The sequence below is a fragment of the Lytechinus pictus genome, chromosome 2 (genome assembly GCF_037042905.1).
Source record: "Lytechinus pictus isolate F3 Inbred chromosome 2, Lp3.0, whole genome shotgun sequence".
NCBI lineage: Eukaryota > Metazoa > Echinodermata > Echinoidea > Temnopleuroida > Toxopneustidae > Lytechinus > Lytechinus pictus.
Window position 1 is genome coordinate 61,062,139 of NC_087246.1, and position 16,428 is coordinate 61,078,566.

Consider the following 16,428-nt stretch of genomic DNA (forward strand, 5'->3'; position numbering starts at 1 on the left):
GAGAAATAAATAAATACGTAACATGCAGTGACCATTAAAGAAGAAAAAAATACATTACGTTTAAAATGCAAAAATAGTATAAAAAGAATAGATGTATGTAATAAGACAGATTTAATTTATAAAAAAAAAAGGAAGAACAAAGAGCAGGTGAGGAGCAAGAATGGCAAGAGTAAGCATGTGAAAAGGTAAGAATAGAGAGGGGGGTGTAGCAAAAATAAAGGAAATGAAAGAGGGGAAAAGGAAAGAAAGAGGGAAAACAGACCCACAAGTAAACAATAAATTGCAGATTACAAATATAAGAATTATGTGTACAAAAAAGAGTGACATAATGGCGATCATAATAGACGAGAGAGTGGGAAAGAGCAACAGGGAGAAAGAGAGAGAAGGAGGGAGAAAGACAGAAAGAGAGAAATAGAAAGGTCAGACAGAATCTGAAAGAAGGACATCATATCTAATCGTAAGTTACATAAATAAACAAGATATACATGGTAAGCATCAATAATGAATTCTGGTTAGACACCAAATGAAAGGGAGAAATAAAAATATATAACATTAATGATTTGCATTACTGATTTACATTACAAAAATCGTAATTGTTTTACATTTTTTTACCGTTTTAATTTTTTTACTCCTCCTCATCCTTTCATTCATTTCCTTGGTTTATTTTTCATTTCCCCTCTGTTCATTTTTCTTAATATTCATTTCCATTCAATAGCCCTTTTCCGTCTGGGATTTTTCGGAGTGATATACACGTATCCCCCACCCCCTCCATTCTCAAAATATTGCAACTTTAATTTCTAACCCACACTCAAGATGAATAAGGCTATTCAATATGAGAATATAATATTCAGAGTTGTGGAGGTCTCTTATCTCCTCATTTCTGTGACAGCGGTTCTTGCCTCTTGCCCTTTTAAGTGCCCTACAAGTGCAATATTAGGATGGGGATATTTAATAGAAGCGACGAGGAAAACGTCTCCGACGAACGCCAGGCCTACCATTATCTAGCGCCTGTTCAACCTCATATTTATTCATGTCCAGCCACTGATCTTATTTTCAAACTTTGGGGGCTAATATTTCCCTCAATAATGGGGTCTATTCTCTTGTATCTGTCTCGCTCAATTAGACCTACTGATTTTCCGTCTCTTTTCTGTATTTTTCTTGCATGACAGATTAAAGCTCACCTTCCTACACAAGAGCATGAACTGGTATTCTATAGTATGTTTTATGTATTGTCTGTTGCCTCCAGAATCCAGAAATGGTGCATCTTTCATGAAAACAGTGTTCCCTCGGAAATCACTATCATTAAAAAATGAAGAAAAAATGCACGAATAATAAAAATGCGAGTTTTCCAAATGAAATACCCTTTGTCAGTACGGTATTAAACCCTGATTACTAGTACTCATACGTCATAGTAATCTATTACTTGTGTGTGAATTCATGTTGTCGGTCTATAAATATATATTCATATATATATATATATATATAAATATATATATATATATCTTCCCTCATTTTGTCAAGGCAATGAAACTTTATTTTTCTGCAATATATGTCTTGTGCAATAGCTATTAAAATGGTCAATGATTGATTATCTCAGTGTTGAAACTAATGCATCTATAATCGACTTTGCCATTGTTTATCCTGGCAAGCATTTGCATTCTTCTATAACTTGTGTATCATGTTCTTCAAAAGACAAGACGGAACATTTTTTTTTTTACTGTTTGGACATCGCTGCCGAGATGGTAATGGAAAAAAAAGAACAGATCATTCACTCTTGTTTGTATGTCTTGATATACCTTCCCCATAATAATATTTTTGTATTTCGCTCACACACATACGCACACGCACCCACAACCTCACCCACGCGCGCACGCTATTGTTTGTTTATGTTTTGAGGCGTGCGCCATTCAGATATGAATATTTACACAAACACTCCAGCTAGTCTCCTTTGCAGGTCACTTCCTCGTGTTTCTCTTTTATCCCCTTACCCCTATCCGTCTTCATCTCCGCTCACCCCCCCCCCCCCCCAGCCTTTGCTACATTATATGTTCATCCACCTATTCCGTTTACCCCTCCCTCCCAATCTCTAACTAAAACTCTACACATTAATCCAATACATACTTCCGTGGCGCTCAGGTGATGCTTCTTTCACCATCCGTTCACTCATCTTAAATTTCTACTCTGTATTCCCAAGATACTCCGTCACGACCACGGCCTTGGCTCGACGCCGTTCGTATGATCGTCGCGATCGATTCGTACATTTTTGCAGAAAATGATCCCTACATAATTATGTATTTCGCTGCTCCGTCGATCGACAGGGTCCCTTTCAATCCTTGCACACAAGGTCGTGCATGGATGAGAGGGGTGTTCGATCGATCTGTGACGTAATCAGCGAACCTCCGTCTCGTATCTAGTCACGTTGGTAGTTGTACGTTGATTGCATGAAAGGGTTTCTTTCTGTAGAAGTTCATTTTTAACGGCAAGTGAACTACCATAATGCTCTAAAATAGGTGATAGCAAACCGACTCTCAACCTGATTTTTTTTATCATTGCACACCATGAACAAGTTTTTAATGTTGCTCAATCTGTATTTATTATTCTTTACTTTCTATTATTGGTTTATAATGCACGAGATAAAGTGTATTTGCCAAAAAGCAATGAATTTTATATACATGTAGAATTTGCATATACAGTATTATCAAAGGGCAACGTTTTATTTCCTCTTATTATTATATTCCCGTGTACTCCAAACAATATTTCATTCTATTAAAATGGTTAAAATGGAGTTTAAGCTTCTTTAACACTTCACATTATGCAAACCATATGACATACCTAGTAGTCATTTAATTTCTTAGTATAAAGACCACGTGACTTTCGTAGCCCTAAATCAATAAGATGTTCGTTCCATCTGTTATAGGTAAAATTGTAAAAAGGACTCGGCCACCGAAATGAAATATGTCTAAAACATTTCCCTGCTATAGTGCAAATGAATTATATGTCTTAGTTGGTTATTGGAAGGCCCAACAACTGTGCATTAAAATGATTATTTTCTCTAAAATCTGAGACTTGACATTACAAGGTTTTTTTTATTTCTATCTTCAACTTGTTTTTGGAAAGATTGGTGTTTTATTAATTTCTCATATCAGATATCCCTTGGCCCTTGCAATTTATTTTTGCATCAATTTATGTTCTTTCCAGGTCGTGAAAGCAGCTAGTCCAGTTTTACTGAGAATAATTCTTATCGGAGCAGTTTTTCTCTATTGCCTGGTGAGTATTAACAGTTATAATTAAAAGATTTTGTCGAATAGAAAGTCTTTGAGTGAAACTTAATTAAAAAATACTTAACACTGCTAAATAATTTTCTACTCATTTTCAGTCTATGAATAAAACAATAATGATAGCAGAATTCAGAAATTTGAAATAAATTGAATAATCATTACCAATTCGCATTTCAAAGTATGATTTGGTTGTTTCTATGGCGTTGCCAATTGATTACCCTCATTCTTTGTTAAATCCTAATCATGTCCTTTTGTATGGGATTGCAAATCATGAAGAAAAATTGGTTATGATTAGTTGAATATGGATATAATTTGATAAAGATATGCATACAGCAGATATTCTGACCGGTCCTTAAATTTTGAAATTGATTGCAATGATTTGTGTTGCAGCCCCATGTCAAACACTAATGATTTCATATCTACCATAGATAACAATCAATTACATATGGGCCCGTTGAACAAAGAGTTGGGATTGAACACAACCCCCCAAAAAATATGAAAATGAATTTCAACCATTCTTTTACTTTAATAAGACCTCAGCAGAAAGTCGCAATTTTGTTGTTTGGTATTCACCAATTGCATAGTTTCATTTTTTTAGTGAATGCTTAAAGCACATTGTACAATCCGTAACGTATAAAGATATGTATTGAATTCCAAATTATATCAAAATGGTCATGTTGGATTAATGTGGATACATATTGATCACACACATAATGGCGGGATTCTGATGATTATAGCAATTTTTAGACTGATGACCACACTTTGTGTTAAGAGCCCCATGTCAAAACTCTAAATGTTTTCATATCTACCATAGATAAAACCAACAACCCCTAGGGGGCGTTGCACAAAGAAGGGCAATCAAACGTAACTGCTCAAATCAAACAACTTGAATTAAAAGTAATGCGTGCGTATAAGAGACTTGAGTTGGGTTTTTCCCCAGTGAGTCAAAGCATGCATTGTTAAAATTATTCTAGTGGGTATTATCATTAGCATAATGATCTTGATGATTGGGATGATGGTAATGATGTTGGTGGTGGCAGTGATGATTATGTATTTGCGTGCCTTCTTTTAATCATAACATGAATTTAGTCGTGTGATAAGTACCTTAGCCAATATATTTCATACTAGACAATTATTTACTGATAAATATGCTAGCTTTGGGTGTTTGTTTTAAAACATCTATATATTATTGACGAAATAAACCTCGCACAATTGATTAGAAACTGCATTTTTTAAGTATAAACATTGCACTATATCTTATACAGTTAAAGCAGTGGCTCTTGTGTCATAGATGGGAGTAGGGTTTGGGAGCCATGCCACCCCCCCCCTCCCGAAAAAGGTTGATGAACAAGAAAAAACATGAAACTGAATATGATGTTTTTTGGGGTATTGATCCTAGTCATGATTATACCTTCGGCATATTTTAATTTCAGATCTCCTTAGTTAGAATCGCGAGTAAGAAGAAGTGAATCGACCTTTCGTAACTAATATTGTACGTTAAATAGGATTCAGTGGATTGAACAAAAAAATGTATAGTGTTCAGGTAGGGGCTGATCTAACTTTGCCAATGGTAAATACCATTGAAACCTTGATTTTGATTGCTTTTATTGGCTGCTGAGTCATGTTAACATGGCAGTTGTCATAATGACAGATTTCCAATAGTTGTAGTTCTTTACGAAACGTGCCCCAAATGGCATGTTGATTAGTAAAAGTTTGACACGTTGACATTAAGCGTTATGGCCTTCCCCCCCCCCCCCCCCCCGCCCCCCACAAACCCTCATCTGTATTAATTTTAGATGAGTTTTGTGTTTAGCATTGTTTGGTGGGAGTAATGGTCTCAGTGAGAATTGTAAGAAAGGCAGTATAACGGCCTACTTTATTAGGTGACTGGAAGGAGATGTCACAGGACATGTCAATTGAAGTAGATAACGTGGACATGGTCGTAACCAGTGTCTATTTGTCAATAGGCCTCGTCTCCTCTTTAGAACAAAATTCAATTCCCAATCCATGTCTTCTTCATTTCTTACTATGTACTGACGTTAAACACTGACTATATCAAACCCAAAATGGATGAGATTCGTTAAATTAGATCAAAGTACCTGCTACTGGCCCACGTTGTAAACTTACTCGAGATTCTATAGGAAGAGGTCAATTTCCGTTTTATTTCTTTCTCTTTTTTTATTCTCGCAAGTACTTCATTCCTGTTTGCATGTTTAAACCTTCTCTCTGCCGTCCGAGAGTGACTGGAGGGGGGCATAGGGGTACCTGTCCGGTAAATTACGCTGGAGCGTGGTATTGTAGAGTGGGGGTATATAAAAGGTCCCTCTTTTTATAGCATGTGGTTTTGAAGGTGGTGCTGAAATACTTGAAAGCGTCGAATTACGTCGATGAATTTCCGGCATAAAATCGATAATCTCAGTATCTTTGCTGAGAGCTCGTGTATCATTTTAGTGTTTGTATCCTCTGAAATCAATCATATTCTCCTACACGTGATCTTCATACAAAGCACCTGATGTTTACCATTTGTTCTTCATGAACTTGTAGTTTCAATGTCGACAGATGTCCATCCAAACACACCCTTGTAACTTTTGTATTCTGCTACTTCTGAATGAGAAGCAGAGCAGATTGATTGATCACTAACTGCACGGGGTCATCTTCCCCGTATATACATTTCACCACGCTTGCTAGACCACTGCACCTCGCGCCTCTCGATCTTACGACTTCTTTTTTTAAGTCTTCGATACGCATATTTTTACACCAAATTTGCGAAAATCGGACCGTCCGTTACGGAGAAATGTGAGTTTTTGTAAGCAAAGGTCAACCAACCCCGCCCCCCTAAAAATCAACTTTGTGCCCCCCCCCAAAAAAAAAAAAAAAAAACGATAAGAAAGTGATAACTTTATTTTGAGCTCTAAATCCGTAAAATATTTTTAATTTCTGGCTTTGTTTTTCATTCAATTTGACATAATATTGATCAAAATAAAGTACTCAAACAAAATTTAACAAAAACAAAATACATAAACATTAAAAGCAACAGGATACATTAGGAATTCATAAAACAATAAAATGCATAATAATTAATGTTGATTTCAGACATTTTTCTATGTTTAAATGTTAATATTTCTTCTTGGATACTTTTAAAACAAAAAATAATTTGCAAGAAGCTTTTTATGAACTAAAGAAAAAAGATCTATGAATATCATTTGCATAAATTATAACTAGTTAAAAAACAATTTTTGTGATTTTTTTACGACTATTTATCTCTTTGTCCGATTTCTGAGGTGCGTGCAATTTTTTTCGGCGATCGGCCCCTTCAGATCTTCGGCCGAGATCTGAGGGGAGCCTCCGAGCCACCCCCCCTCCCCTCCCCCTCATGGAGCGAAATAGCCCAGTTCAGTGAGGGTTAAAATCACGATGCTCTCATAGGAAGTGTTGCAAGAAAATATTTGCGATCAATTGCAAATATTATGTTGCAATTTACAACTGATAGATCAACGTTAGCTGTAGCAAATCAGATTAAACTTCTTATTTCACGGAGCAAATTAGCAATCAATCACTAATTTGCAATTAACTGCAAGACATATGATTGTTTTATGGACCGAAAATTGACTTGCAATTGATCGCAAGTTTCTTGCAACACCCCAATAGACTGATAGTATTTTCCCTTTTTGATGAACAACGGGTTGCACCTAAAAGCATCTTAAGACAAACGCACGAAAAGAAAACACCGAACTTGTTGTTTATACGAGGGGTGCAATGTAAATGCATAATCCCTCAAAATGTATCTTTTTCCTGATAATTATCTGAATACGCGAATCATCTATCCATATTAGTGACCCTCTTCCTAAAACATTGTATTTGACAGATTTGGTATTATTCATAATTAAAAATGAGGATCCATCTTGGAATTCTTTATTTATCATCTACTCGGATCACCTGAAATATTCAATTTCATGCATGCATATATTCATGTTCGACATTTTATCAACGACGAATATCTTTTATAATAATGAGGGATATTTATTGGTTTATCATTGTAACATGCGCTCGAGCATATCGCTCCAATATGGTGCAGTAGTCAGCGGTTTATCGCGCTTCATTGCATATCAATATTACATATTTGTTCGAAAGAGATACGCATCCTGAAACCAGAAAACAATTTTACTTTCATTACCTCGCAATGCACTGTTCAAATATACAATTTAACACATTGTTGCTCGAAGGCAATCTCGATCTAATAAACTAGGCTCTTCAATACTCGTCAATGCGTCATGACTGGCCGCGTTCACATTTTATTTAACCTCAAGATGAATCACTTTGTATTTCTGCGATTTTCGGGGGCAGAGAGCGACCACCCCCCCCCCTTTTTTTTTTCTTTCTTCCAAAATTAAAAAAAGGGACAAAAAACAAGAAAATGGGGAAAAGAAGAAAGGAAAGCATAACAAATAGGTTGACTCGTACCTCTACAATACCCCTATTATAAAATCACAATGTATAGAGGAGAAATTTGATACTCAATAGAAAACAATATTTAGTATTATCTTTTCCATAGAATCTCGCACTGTTATAAATCATTTATGTTTAAAAAATCGACTTACAAGTCGATTTCCAGATACTTTTCACCTCTAGCAAATTTAAAGGATTAAAATTATCGTGTCGACTTTTGCTAGTATAGATATTATATATATAAGTCCCTTTCGATAAAACTGCGAATTTAATATATCAAGAAGATTGTGAAACAAATATTAAATTCGGGTGTGAGGAAAGCGAGTTAATACACAGCTGCGAAATTATGTAATGTCAGAATCGATGCAGAATAAAATAAAAACATCATTTGGATGTTTTATAACATTTTCAATACATGCGAATAACTCATACATCAAAGCTGTCACTGGAAGTCAAAATCGGGCTTTGGGAAACTTTTGCTCTAAATAAAAGAGTGTTCTTCATAAAAGTCGAAAGTACTAAAAGCTTTCGAACAGCTTGTCAGGATAGAATTCAGTTTAAATTGTCAGAACTTTATTTACAAAATATCTAAAGGCGACAGGTCTTTTTTGGAGATCCTTCATTTGTCCGGAAAATTGTATAAATGACCCATAATATTTAGTTAGCCATTAGTGTTAGTAACTTACCATATATCGGTCTGCGCATTTCAACCTTGGTTTGTATTATGGCAGTTGTTTTGAAAGTGGTTCTTGTTTGTTGCTTGAGAAGTGAACTATACATGGCCGTAAGTGGTCAAGTATGCAGTACATAGTAGTATAGGGAGGGGGCTGGCCTTTGGAATGGGGAGTAAACTGCCTGTGCGAAGTTCGGCTTTGCCAGTGGGGCCACTTTTCTACAAAACTTTGACGAAAACAAAATAGCAAGAATAGCATCACTAATCACGAAGAGCCTTTTTCCCCGTGAAAAATTTTTTTTTCTCGAATACAAGATATTTTTTAAGTATATAGCTATATAACATTTTCCTGAAGATTATCAGTAGATTTGAAGGGCAATTACATATAAAAAATACATAGTGGGAGGCATACTTGCCTTACGATGTATTGGCTTAATAACTTGGTAAAGATTTTGATCGACTGGGTTTTTAGATGCGGTGCATTACTTTGGAAGTATTAGGAGCGAGTGAAAACTTTCAAGTTTATGATTAATTTCTTTATATGTAAAAAAATATATATGTTGACTAGATCGGGAAGTGAATTTTATGCAAATTATTGAAAAAAATACAATGATTGGAAAATAATGGTTAAGAAGTACGATGTTCAAAAGTCATTGTATAACGACATGTATTAAGAGGTATCATGAGTGAATGAGATGGAAAAAAAGAAAGGAAATGTTTGTTGAGGGATGAGTTATGTATTAGATAAAATAAGCGAATGAAAACTTCGACAATGGAATGCACACCGCAAAATATCGGGGCCAAGAAATCACAAAAATCTTCCCCTCAAATTTCTCCCATCGAAACCGGCGATATGTAATTGCCCTTAAACTTAAACATTTACCAGCAGGAAAATGAATTGTCACTTCATACTTGTGTTTCTTTGCATTTTATCCTTTAATATGTATCTTCGAAAAAGCCTCACTCGAAAGAAGAAAATTTAATGGCAATATCTCTGGGCCACTCAATGTAACCGTCGCTAATATTGGTATAAGACTGATTTTTAATTTGAAGTGTCAGGTGACACGGATGACATCACGTGATCACCATTTATAATTTGCGTCATTAGCCTGCCATACTGCATGTGCCTACCCCTAGGTTATTTACGTGTGATTCTCATCCTCATTTTGTTTTCAACATTTCTCGCCTGGCATGCTTGGAAGGAAACGTTTTGTTTTAATGAGCAAAGGGTTTTATTTATCAAATGAATCCTACTCCTTGAGGCGAATCAATAGCAACCATTGCATTCATGAAACGGGTTCTTCAGGTCGAGCATCACTGACCTTCTCTCGCTTTGCTTTGCCAGCGGCTTAATGAAATGGGGCGTCTAGGTATCAGCCTATGTAAATAACACCATCCTCCTGGGCAATAATTCCCTAACTAATTTCCAGAACAATCATTAAAAGGCAAGGTGAAGAAGTCCTTATCACCAACTCGAGCTGATGCTACGATCAAAAGCAGCTACTGAAGCTACCACTCAAGGTCACAGATTTGTTGATTTATCGCTAGCCGGGTTTTTTTTTTATAATCGATTCCATTAAGGTGTGCCATTACCATCTCCATCGTAGTCATTCTTTCATTTTATTTGAAAAACAAAAACCAAAATATACCTAATGTGACAGATAAAAGTGACATAAAACATAAGTGTTAATACGTCAACATGGTCAATAACTCGAATAAGCCTACTGTTGGTGATCCAAATGCTTATTTTAAGATCGTAATTTGGTAATTCCCCTCCAAAATAAATCATCCGGTTGTGTAGAAAATAATTTTTTTTTCAATTTTGGCCAAAATACATGCGTTAAAAAGTTGCGTCGCATAGCAAAGAAGATCTCACTTAACTGCTAGTACAAACAAAACTTTCCATACATTGACATGCACATTCCTTCAAAATCTTTGTACATAATATGTCTTAATATTGATACATTTCTCCCTCCAAGACGATAAGTAATGATAGTCCCTCCGTCTGTTTGTTTGATTGCTTTATAATTTGTTTTAGGCAGACCTTATTTTCTCATTCCTTTCATGTGCGATGATCAGCTGCCTGTACGAGATAAAAGGTGCCTCAACACTAAGCAATCATACTTCTATTTTTATCAATGAAAATGCATCATTTTGTGCGATGTTGTAATCTTCCAAAACTTATTTGTAGGCTGGAGTGGATCCAGGATTTTACAAAAGGGGGGGGGGGGCACATTTTCCCAAGGAACATTTGACAAGCAAAAAAAAAGGGGAAAAAAGGTTTTCACGGAAAATTTAGGGACATTTCGTCCACGTGAAATTTGATAAGCAAAAAAAAGGGGGTCCTCACTTGTGTATAAACGACATATTCCCATTAAAAATATTTGCTTTAACCTTTAAAAAGGGGCACACTTGTGTAAGAACATTTAAAATATGAACTATGGCTTTCAAAGGGGGGGGGGCAGGGGCCGAATGTACCCCCTCCCCTGGATCCACCATTGTTTGTAGGTCCTCTATGAATCACAAATTCTTATTGTTCGTCCTGTGTCCAGCTCTTGTCTCACAATACTGTTTATGCTTAGAAATATGATATGTAATATAAGAAGGAAAATGTTTTATATTTGGTTTTATTTTCAGGCGCTGGTCGGTTATGGTGTCCCCACAGTGATGAGATGTACTCTAATGCAATGGTTCAAAGAAGTAGGATTTTCAACGTTATATGGAGCGATTTTACTCAAAACATGGAGGTAAGTTAAGCGTAGAGGGCGTGACAGATATTGGCCAACAACGCTTGCATAATACGGCAGACAAATTGGAAGAACAAAATAAAAATCAGTCTCTGCAGTGTCTGCTGTGTGGAGTGTTTACTTCACTGTGAAAAGGGAAAGGCGCTCTGCCTGAAACAGACTGTCGTTGACAAAAACTGTGTTACAGAATTTGTCATCATACTTAAAAATATTTCAGACCATTTGAATTGACAGGTATTTTACTGAACCTAATTTGTCATCACACTTCCATTCATTTTCTAAAACTAACGATACGTATCTTAAGTATGCCTACTTAAAGTACTTAAAGGCCTAACGTTTGGGAATACTTTAGCAAGTGTATCTTATCTGATGCGTATTTGACTGTTTGTTTTTTCAATCGTTAATTTCGTAGATATCACTCTGTTTGGCATAATACATGATCAATCACAGCAGCTGTCATCGCAGTAGCATAGGTAGCAGGAAACGCTCCTGGGCTATTTTTTTTTCTTTGTTTCTATATGTTTTTTTGCATCCCAATTTTTTCAATAGATGAAACAAATATCTTCATCATAGTTGTTAAAAAAAGTATTGGTAATCTGTCTGAAGTAAAATGTCTCCTTCGTTTATTGAAAAGAAATCAACAAATTTTCTTCAGACTATTGGAAAAATAAACACGGACGTATCATAAACCGACAAAAACCACATTGAAAAAAAGGAGAAAAGAAATGTGCCTCTCGTAGCCCTCTTTGTGAAATCGATCTATACGATTATCCCTTTGGTTTTAATAAGTTAGGTGTTGTTACAGTCCTGCGGCGCACATATTAAGATTCATTTTACAAAAATACATTAAGAAGAAAAACAGAATTCTATGAGACATCTCTTGAGTGATATCCCATCTTAATTTCTTACTGTTAGATCTTAAAATAATCTCTCTATCAAGGAGCCAGTTTATGACGGTGGGTTTGTGTAATGTAACACTGAAATAGGTTTTCATCCATCACTCCCACGGGCGTTTAGTATCCAAACAGTATGTAATACAGACCTGAGTAGAGTTCATTAAAGTAGATATTTCATATTTTATCCACTGGCCTGCCCAAGAGATCTAACAAAAATGATGCATGTCGCAAGTCCAATTAATTTCCTATGAATCCTTTTTTTTTTCGGTAGTACAGTATGGTATCCGCCCTCTGGAATGAAATGATACAATTAATTAATTGGTATAATATTATTTGAGTTGTACGTACGTTTGTAATGGTGGTTATTTCTGTCGATCTATATACATTGTCTAGAATAATATTTCTGTATTCACAATGTTGGCGAAAGTGACTAATACATACATACTTGTAGCTTTCTCCCAACTGATGGATAGTCGCTTCAAGGTATGTTTTTACTACGCGGCATGTCACTGGCGTACAAATAGGGGGGGGGGGCTTGGGGCCGTGGAACCCCTAAAATTATCACGACCAAGGAAAAGGAAATAAAAAAGGGTGAAATGGAATGTTATCTTGTGAAAATTATTAAAAAATTGTCTTAAAACTATTTTTTTTTTAAAGGTCAAAATATATTTTTTAAATCTTGCCCCATATAGTATGTCTTGCCCCCTGAAATCTTTGGCTCACGACGCTAATGCATCATGTTAATAATGGCCATAATTTGATTTTAGGGGTATATTTCCCAAATGCTAAATCCTATCATATATAAACAAAATATCAAATTTTGCAATAACGTTTTATATTGTTTATATCATCTTATTGATAACCCTTTTTCCATGCAGGATATCCGTTGTATTCCGGGTACGTTCGGCAGCAAGAGTCCGGATAACCGATATGGACCTGATAAAGCGGTTGGGTCTTATCATCGCAGTGTCACTCTTTTATCTAATAGTCAGAACTGTGGTGTCTGCCCCCACGGTAGAGATTGGCGAATCGTTACATGGCCTAAAGGCATACCAATGCTCATATGATTGGTGGGATTATGCAGCAAATATTGGTAAATATTTTATGTTGTTTACAATTGATCATTCTTCGTTTTTTTGTTTTTGTTATTCGTTATTCAAAATGGCATATATTTTTTGTTTTATGTTGAAACATTCTACCTATTGCGTCGAGATATCTTTTTATGTATGGATGACTGTCAAATCCCTAGAAGTAGTGTTTATATGAAATTCGAATGCCCCTTTATGTGCCTGAACACGGTTTCGCTCTATGGGTACGCACATAGCAACAAGTGAGTTAAACTTACTCACGAGATCCGGGTTGATCTCGATTAATCGATGCTTTGCCTCGGATAGCATGAATAGTGACAACACTAGAGAGAGAAAGACCCAGTGTCAAATCTCTGACTTTACGATGCGATAGTGCAAAAATCGTGATAAGATCTTGGAAAAACAACAACTTGAGGCTCTTTCAAATCTCACATGTCGACTGCTGCGGGATACAAAGCAAGTTCGAAATGAGGTTTTCTTTCTTCTTTTGAATGTCAATATATGTGGATTCGAAGATGAAAAGGGAGCTCGACTGCCTCCCTAGATCCTATCCCTAATACAGCCATCTATTATTTAGAGTGGAATGGTTATTGGCAAAGTCTGTGGGCTGGTTATTAGCGCTCATTTTTTTCTGTGCAATTGCCATTTATGATTGCAATCATTTTCCCTCAATCTGTTCCAACGTTTACTAGAAACATTTTCATATGAGTCTGAGACGATATTCTCAATAGGATTAGCTGAATACAAGCATTTATATTTGCTTGTATAAATTGTTTGCATCAACCCAATTTTGTGTTCTTTTGAGTTGGTATTTCGGCGTGTGTTCGACAATTACTTTGTCACTCTTAAAAACAACCTAAAAATGGCATCCGTATAATTCAGTAGCAATACAATGATAACTTCCCCTCTCTCTCTCTCTCTCTCTCTCTCTCTCTCTCTCCCTCACACACACATTCAGTCTCTTTGTTGATATTTATGTTCACAACTCTCTATTTCTCTCTCACACATACTCTCATACACTCACTGGCTTTGTCTCCTATCCTTTCATTGTGTCCTTGTGTATTGGTTATAATCCCTCATTTGCTCTCCTCCACCGCCGCCCCAGACGCCTTCCAATAATCTCGAAATCATCCCAATATCATAATTTCGTTAACCCATCTTCTTTATTTTTACCTCGTGTACACTGTACCCCTCTCTATCTCTTATACACACACACACACATCTATCCATGTCTTGTTTATTTTTAATCGTTAGTAGTAACTGCTGATGAAGACTGCACGATCTTCCTCTCATTTTCACGGTTTGCTCTTCTGTCATAATAACACATCACCATTCAGCCGCCCCATACCATTCCACCAATCACATTTCGCCTTTCTCCGTTTTTATTTTACACCTCAATGGAATACTTTTTATCATTCCATTGTTTAAATCATTCAGAATATTCCTTACTGCAAAATGTTTGTATATTCCGCGTTTCCCCAATCATTTCCGATGGGGATGCAGAAGAGAATGTCTCCCGGCGGTTCCACGTTCAGGTTTCCTTTCCTTTCATGGGCGTATGATTACCATGGTTCTTTTGATCGGACCCGATGAGCAATCTCCTCAAAATGGGACGAGACTGGAGATGAGGACAAATTAATCAGCGATAACTCCTCCTGTTTTATCTCAAAGGATCTAGGAACCCTAACAGGGAATGTTGACTGTTATTCAATCACAAGCCGAATACTGTTCGATCAGCATCGGGTGACAAGCGCAGGGAAAGGGTTGAAGAGAGCGAACTTGAGGAATTAAAGCAGCAATCTAGCCTTCTAATCTCTTTTGTCGCTGCCTGAAGAGTGACCTGACGTATCTTCGTCTTCTCCAAAGCGATGGAAACTTAAGCCAAATGGTGCCGCTAACTAGGGTACACATTGTCACACCCATGACTGATTCGAATCAGTAGGCCTCCGTGAAACCACCGAACGGAATGATGGCGTATCGCTTTTCGGCGCTAGCAGCAAGAAAGATCACTTAACCGGTAATCTGATGCAATTAAAATTTCAGATCTGACGGAATAGTTTTTTCCTTGTTTTGAAGGTTTTGAATCTTACCACAAAGAGTCTCATTTACATAGTTTGGCTGAAATTTCTTCATATACATAGTTTGTCTGAAAGTTCTTTAAACGTTTTTGTTGGGTTTTTTTTTTTTGTGGAACTCCTCTGCATGGGCTTATAATTTATTGCGGATTAAAATGTCGGGGAAAGTGATGCGCTAATTTCCGGTGGGTCGCGACTCGATGGATCTGGTGTGGTATGGTCATGATGATTAATAAAGAGCCAAAACCACACGCGCGTTATTAATAAAGAAGTAAGCGCGGGAGACCAGGGATGAGCTTTTGAAGGTAAGCTTGTTACCAAAATCATATTAGGCATATTATCTTGGTAGATCCTGTGTCGGCATTCGAGGAAGGAAAAGTCAATAATGGCATGAACGTGGAATAGAGAGAACGAGGGAATATGTGGGTTGAGAAGGGAATAAAATCAGAGAGAGGAGATCATACAGGTGCATGAAGAGCGAATGTGACAAAGCAATTCAGCATCAGACAAGCAGTTAGGTAAACTTCATGTAGGTCGTGGATAAGGTTACACAGAAGAGTAGAAATAAGATTTAAAAAATGAAGAAAGGTTCAAAAGAAGACTAAGGCCAAAGTAAACATTGATGGAGGTGACAGAAGAGTGAAAAGGAAAAGTAATGGGAATTGCAAGAGACCAAGAGCAACCTAAGGGCACTAATGGATAAAGCAGATTTTTTGATATTTTTTAATGTTTTATTTTGGGGGTTATTTACACGTGATGAATTCGATTTCACACTAATAGATGAAAAGCATGATCAACATGGATTGTATACGACAGCTAATTTGCGCAGATTTTGCCGAGCCCAGATGCGTTTGCCTGTGAAATGAAGATCATCATTGAAATTAGCATGTCGAGACTTACTTTGACAAACCTCTGAGAGTCGCATTCTTATCTTCACAAACATAACCAAGGTCATATCGAAGACGATTTTATTAAGGATTTTTTAAATCGAAATTCGGAGATGAGATGCTATTCGAATGCTTTTATGGAATGAGAAAACCAAATTCAAAAACTGTATCCAAGATTCTTATCGTGTATAGGTTTGTAAGGGTAGACGTATGTGACAAAGTACCTTAAGTCGGTGAATGGACACATTCATCCATTCTAGAAGACGTAGCAAGTGTGCAGGTAGACTCTTGATGCCCTGATATTTGAAGTATTGTGCTTTCCCGAAGGATCTTAGGAG

The 16,428-nt window shown here is 36.5% G+C and overlaps 1 long non-coding RNA gene across 1 annotated transcript; it reads left to right on the top strand.

Moving 5' to 3' along the window:
- The first annotated feature begins 3,193 nt into the window (after positions 1–3,193).
- LOC135153324 (uncharacterized) lies at positions 3,194–15,765 on the top strand. The gene is made up of 3 exons (XR_010292780.1): positions 3,194–3,267; positions 11,035–11,144; positions 12,919–15,765. It is a non-coding gene; the product is annotated as an uncharacterized LOC135153324 (long non-coding RNA).
- Positions 15,766–16,428: the final 663 nt, after the last annotated feature.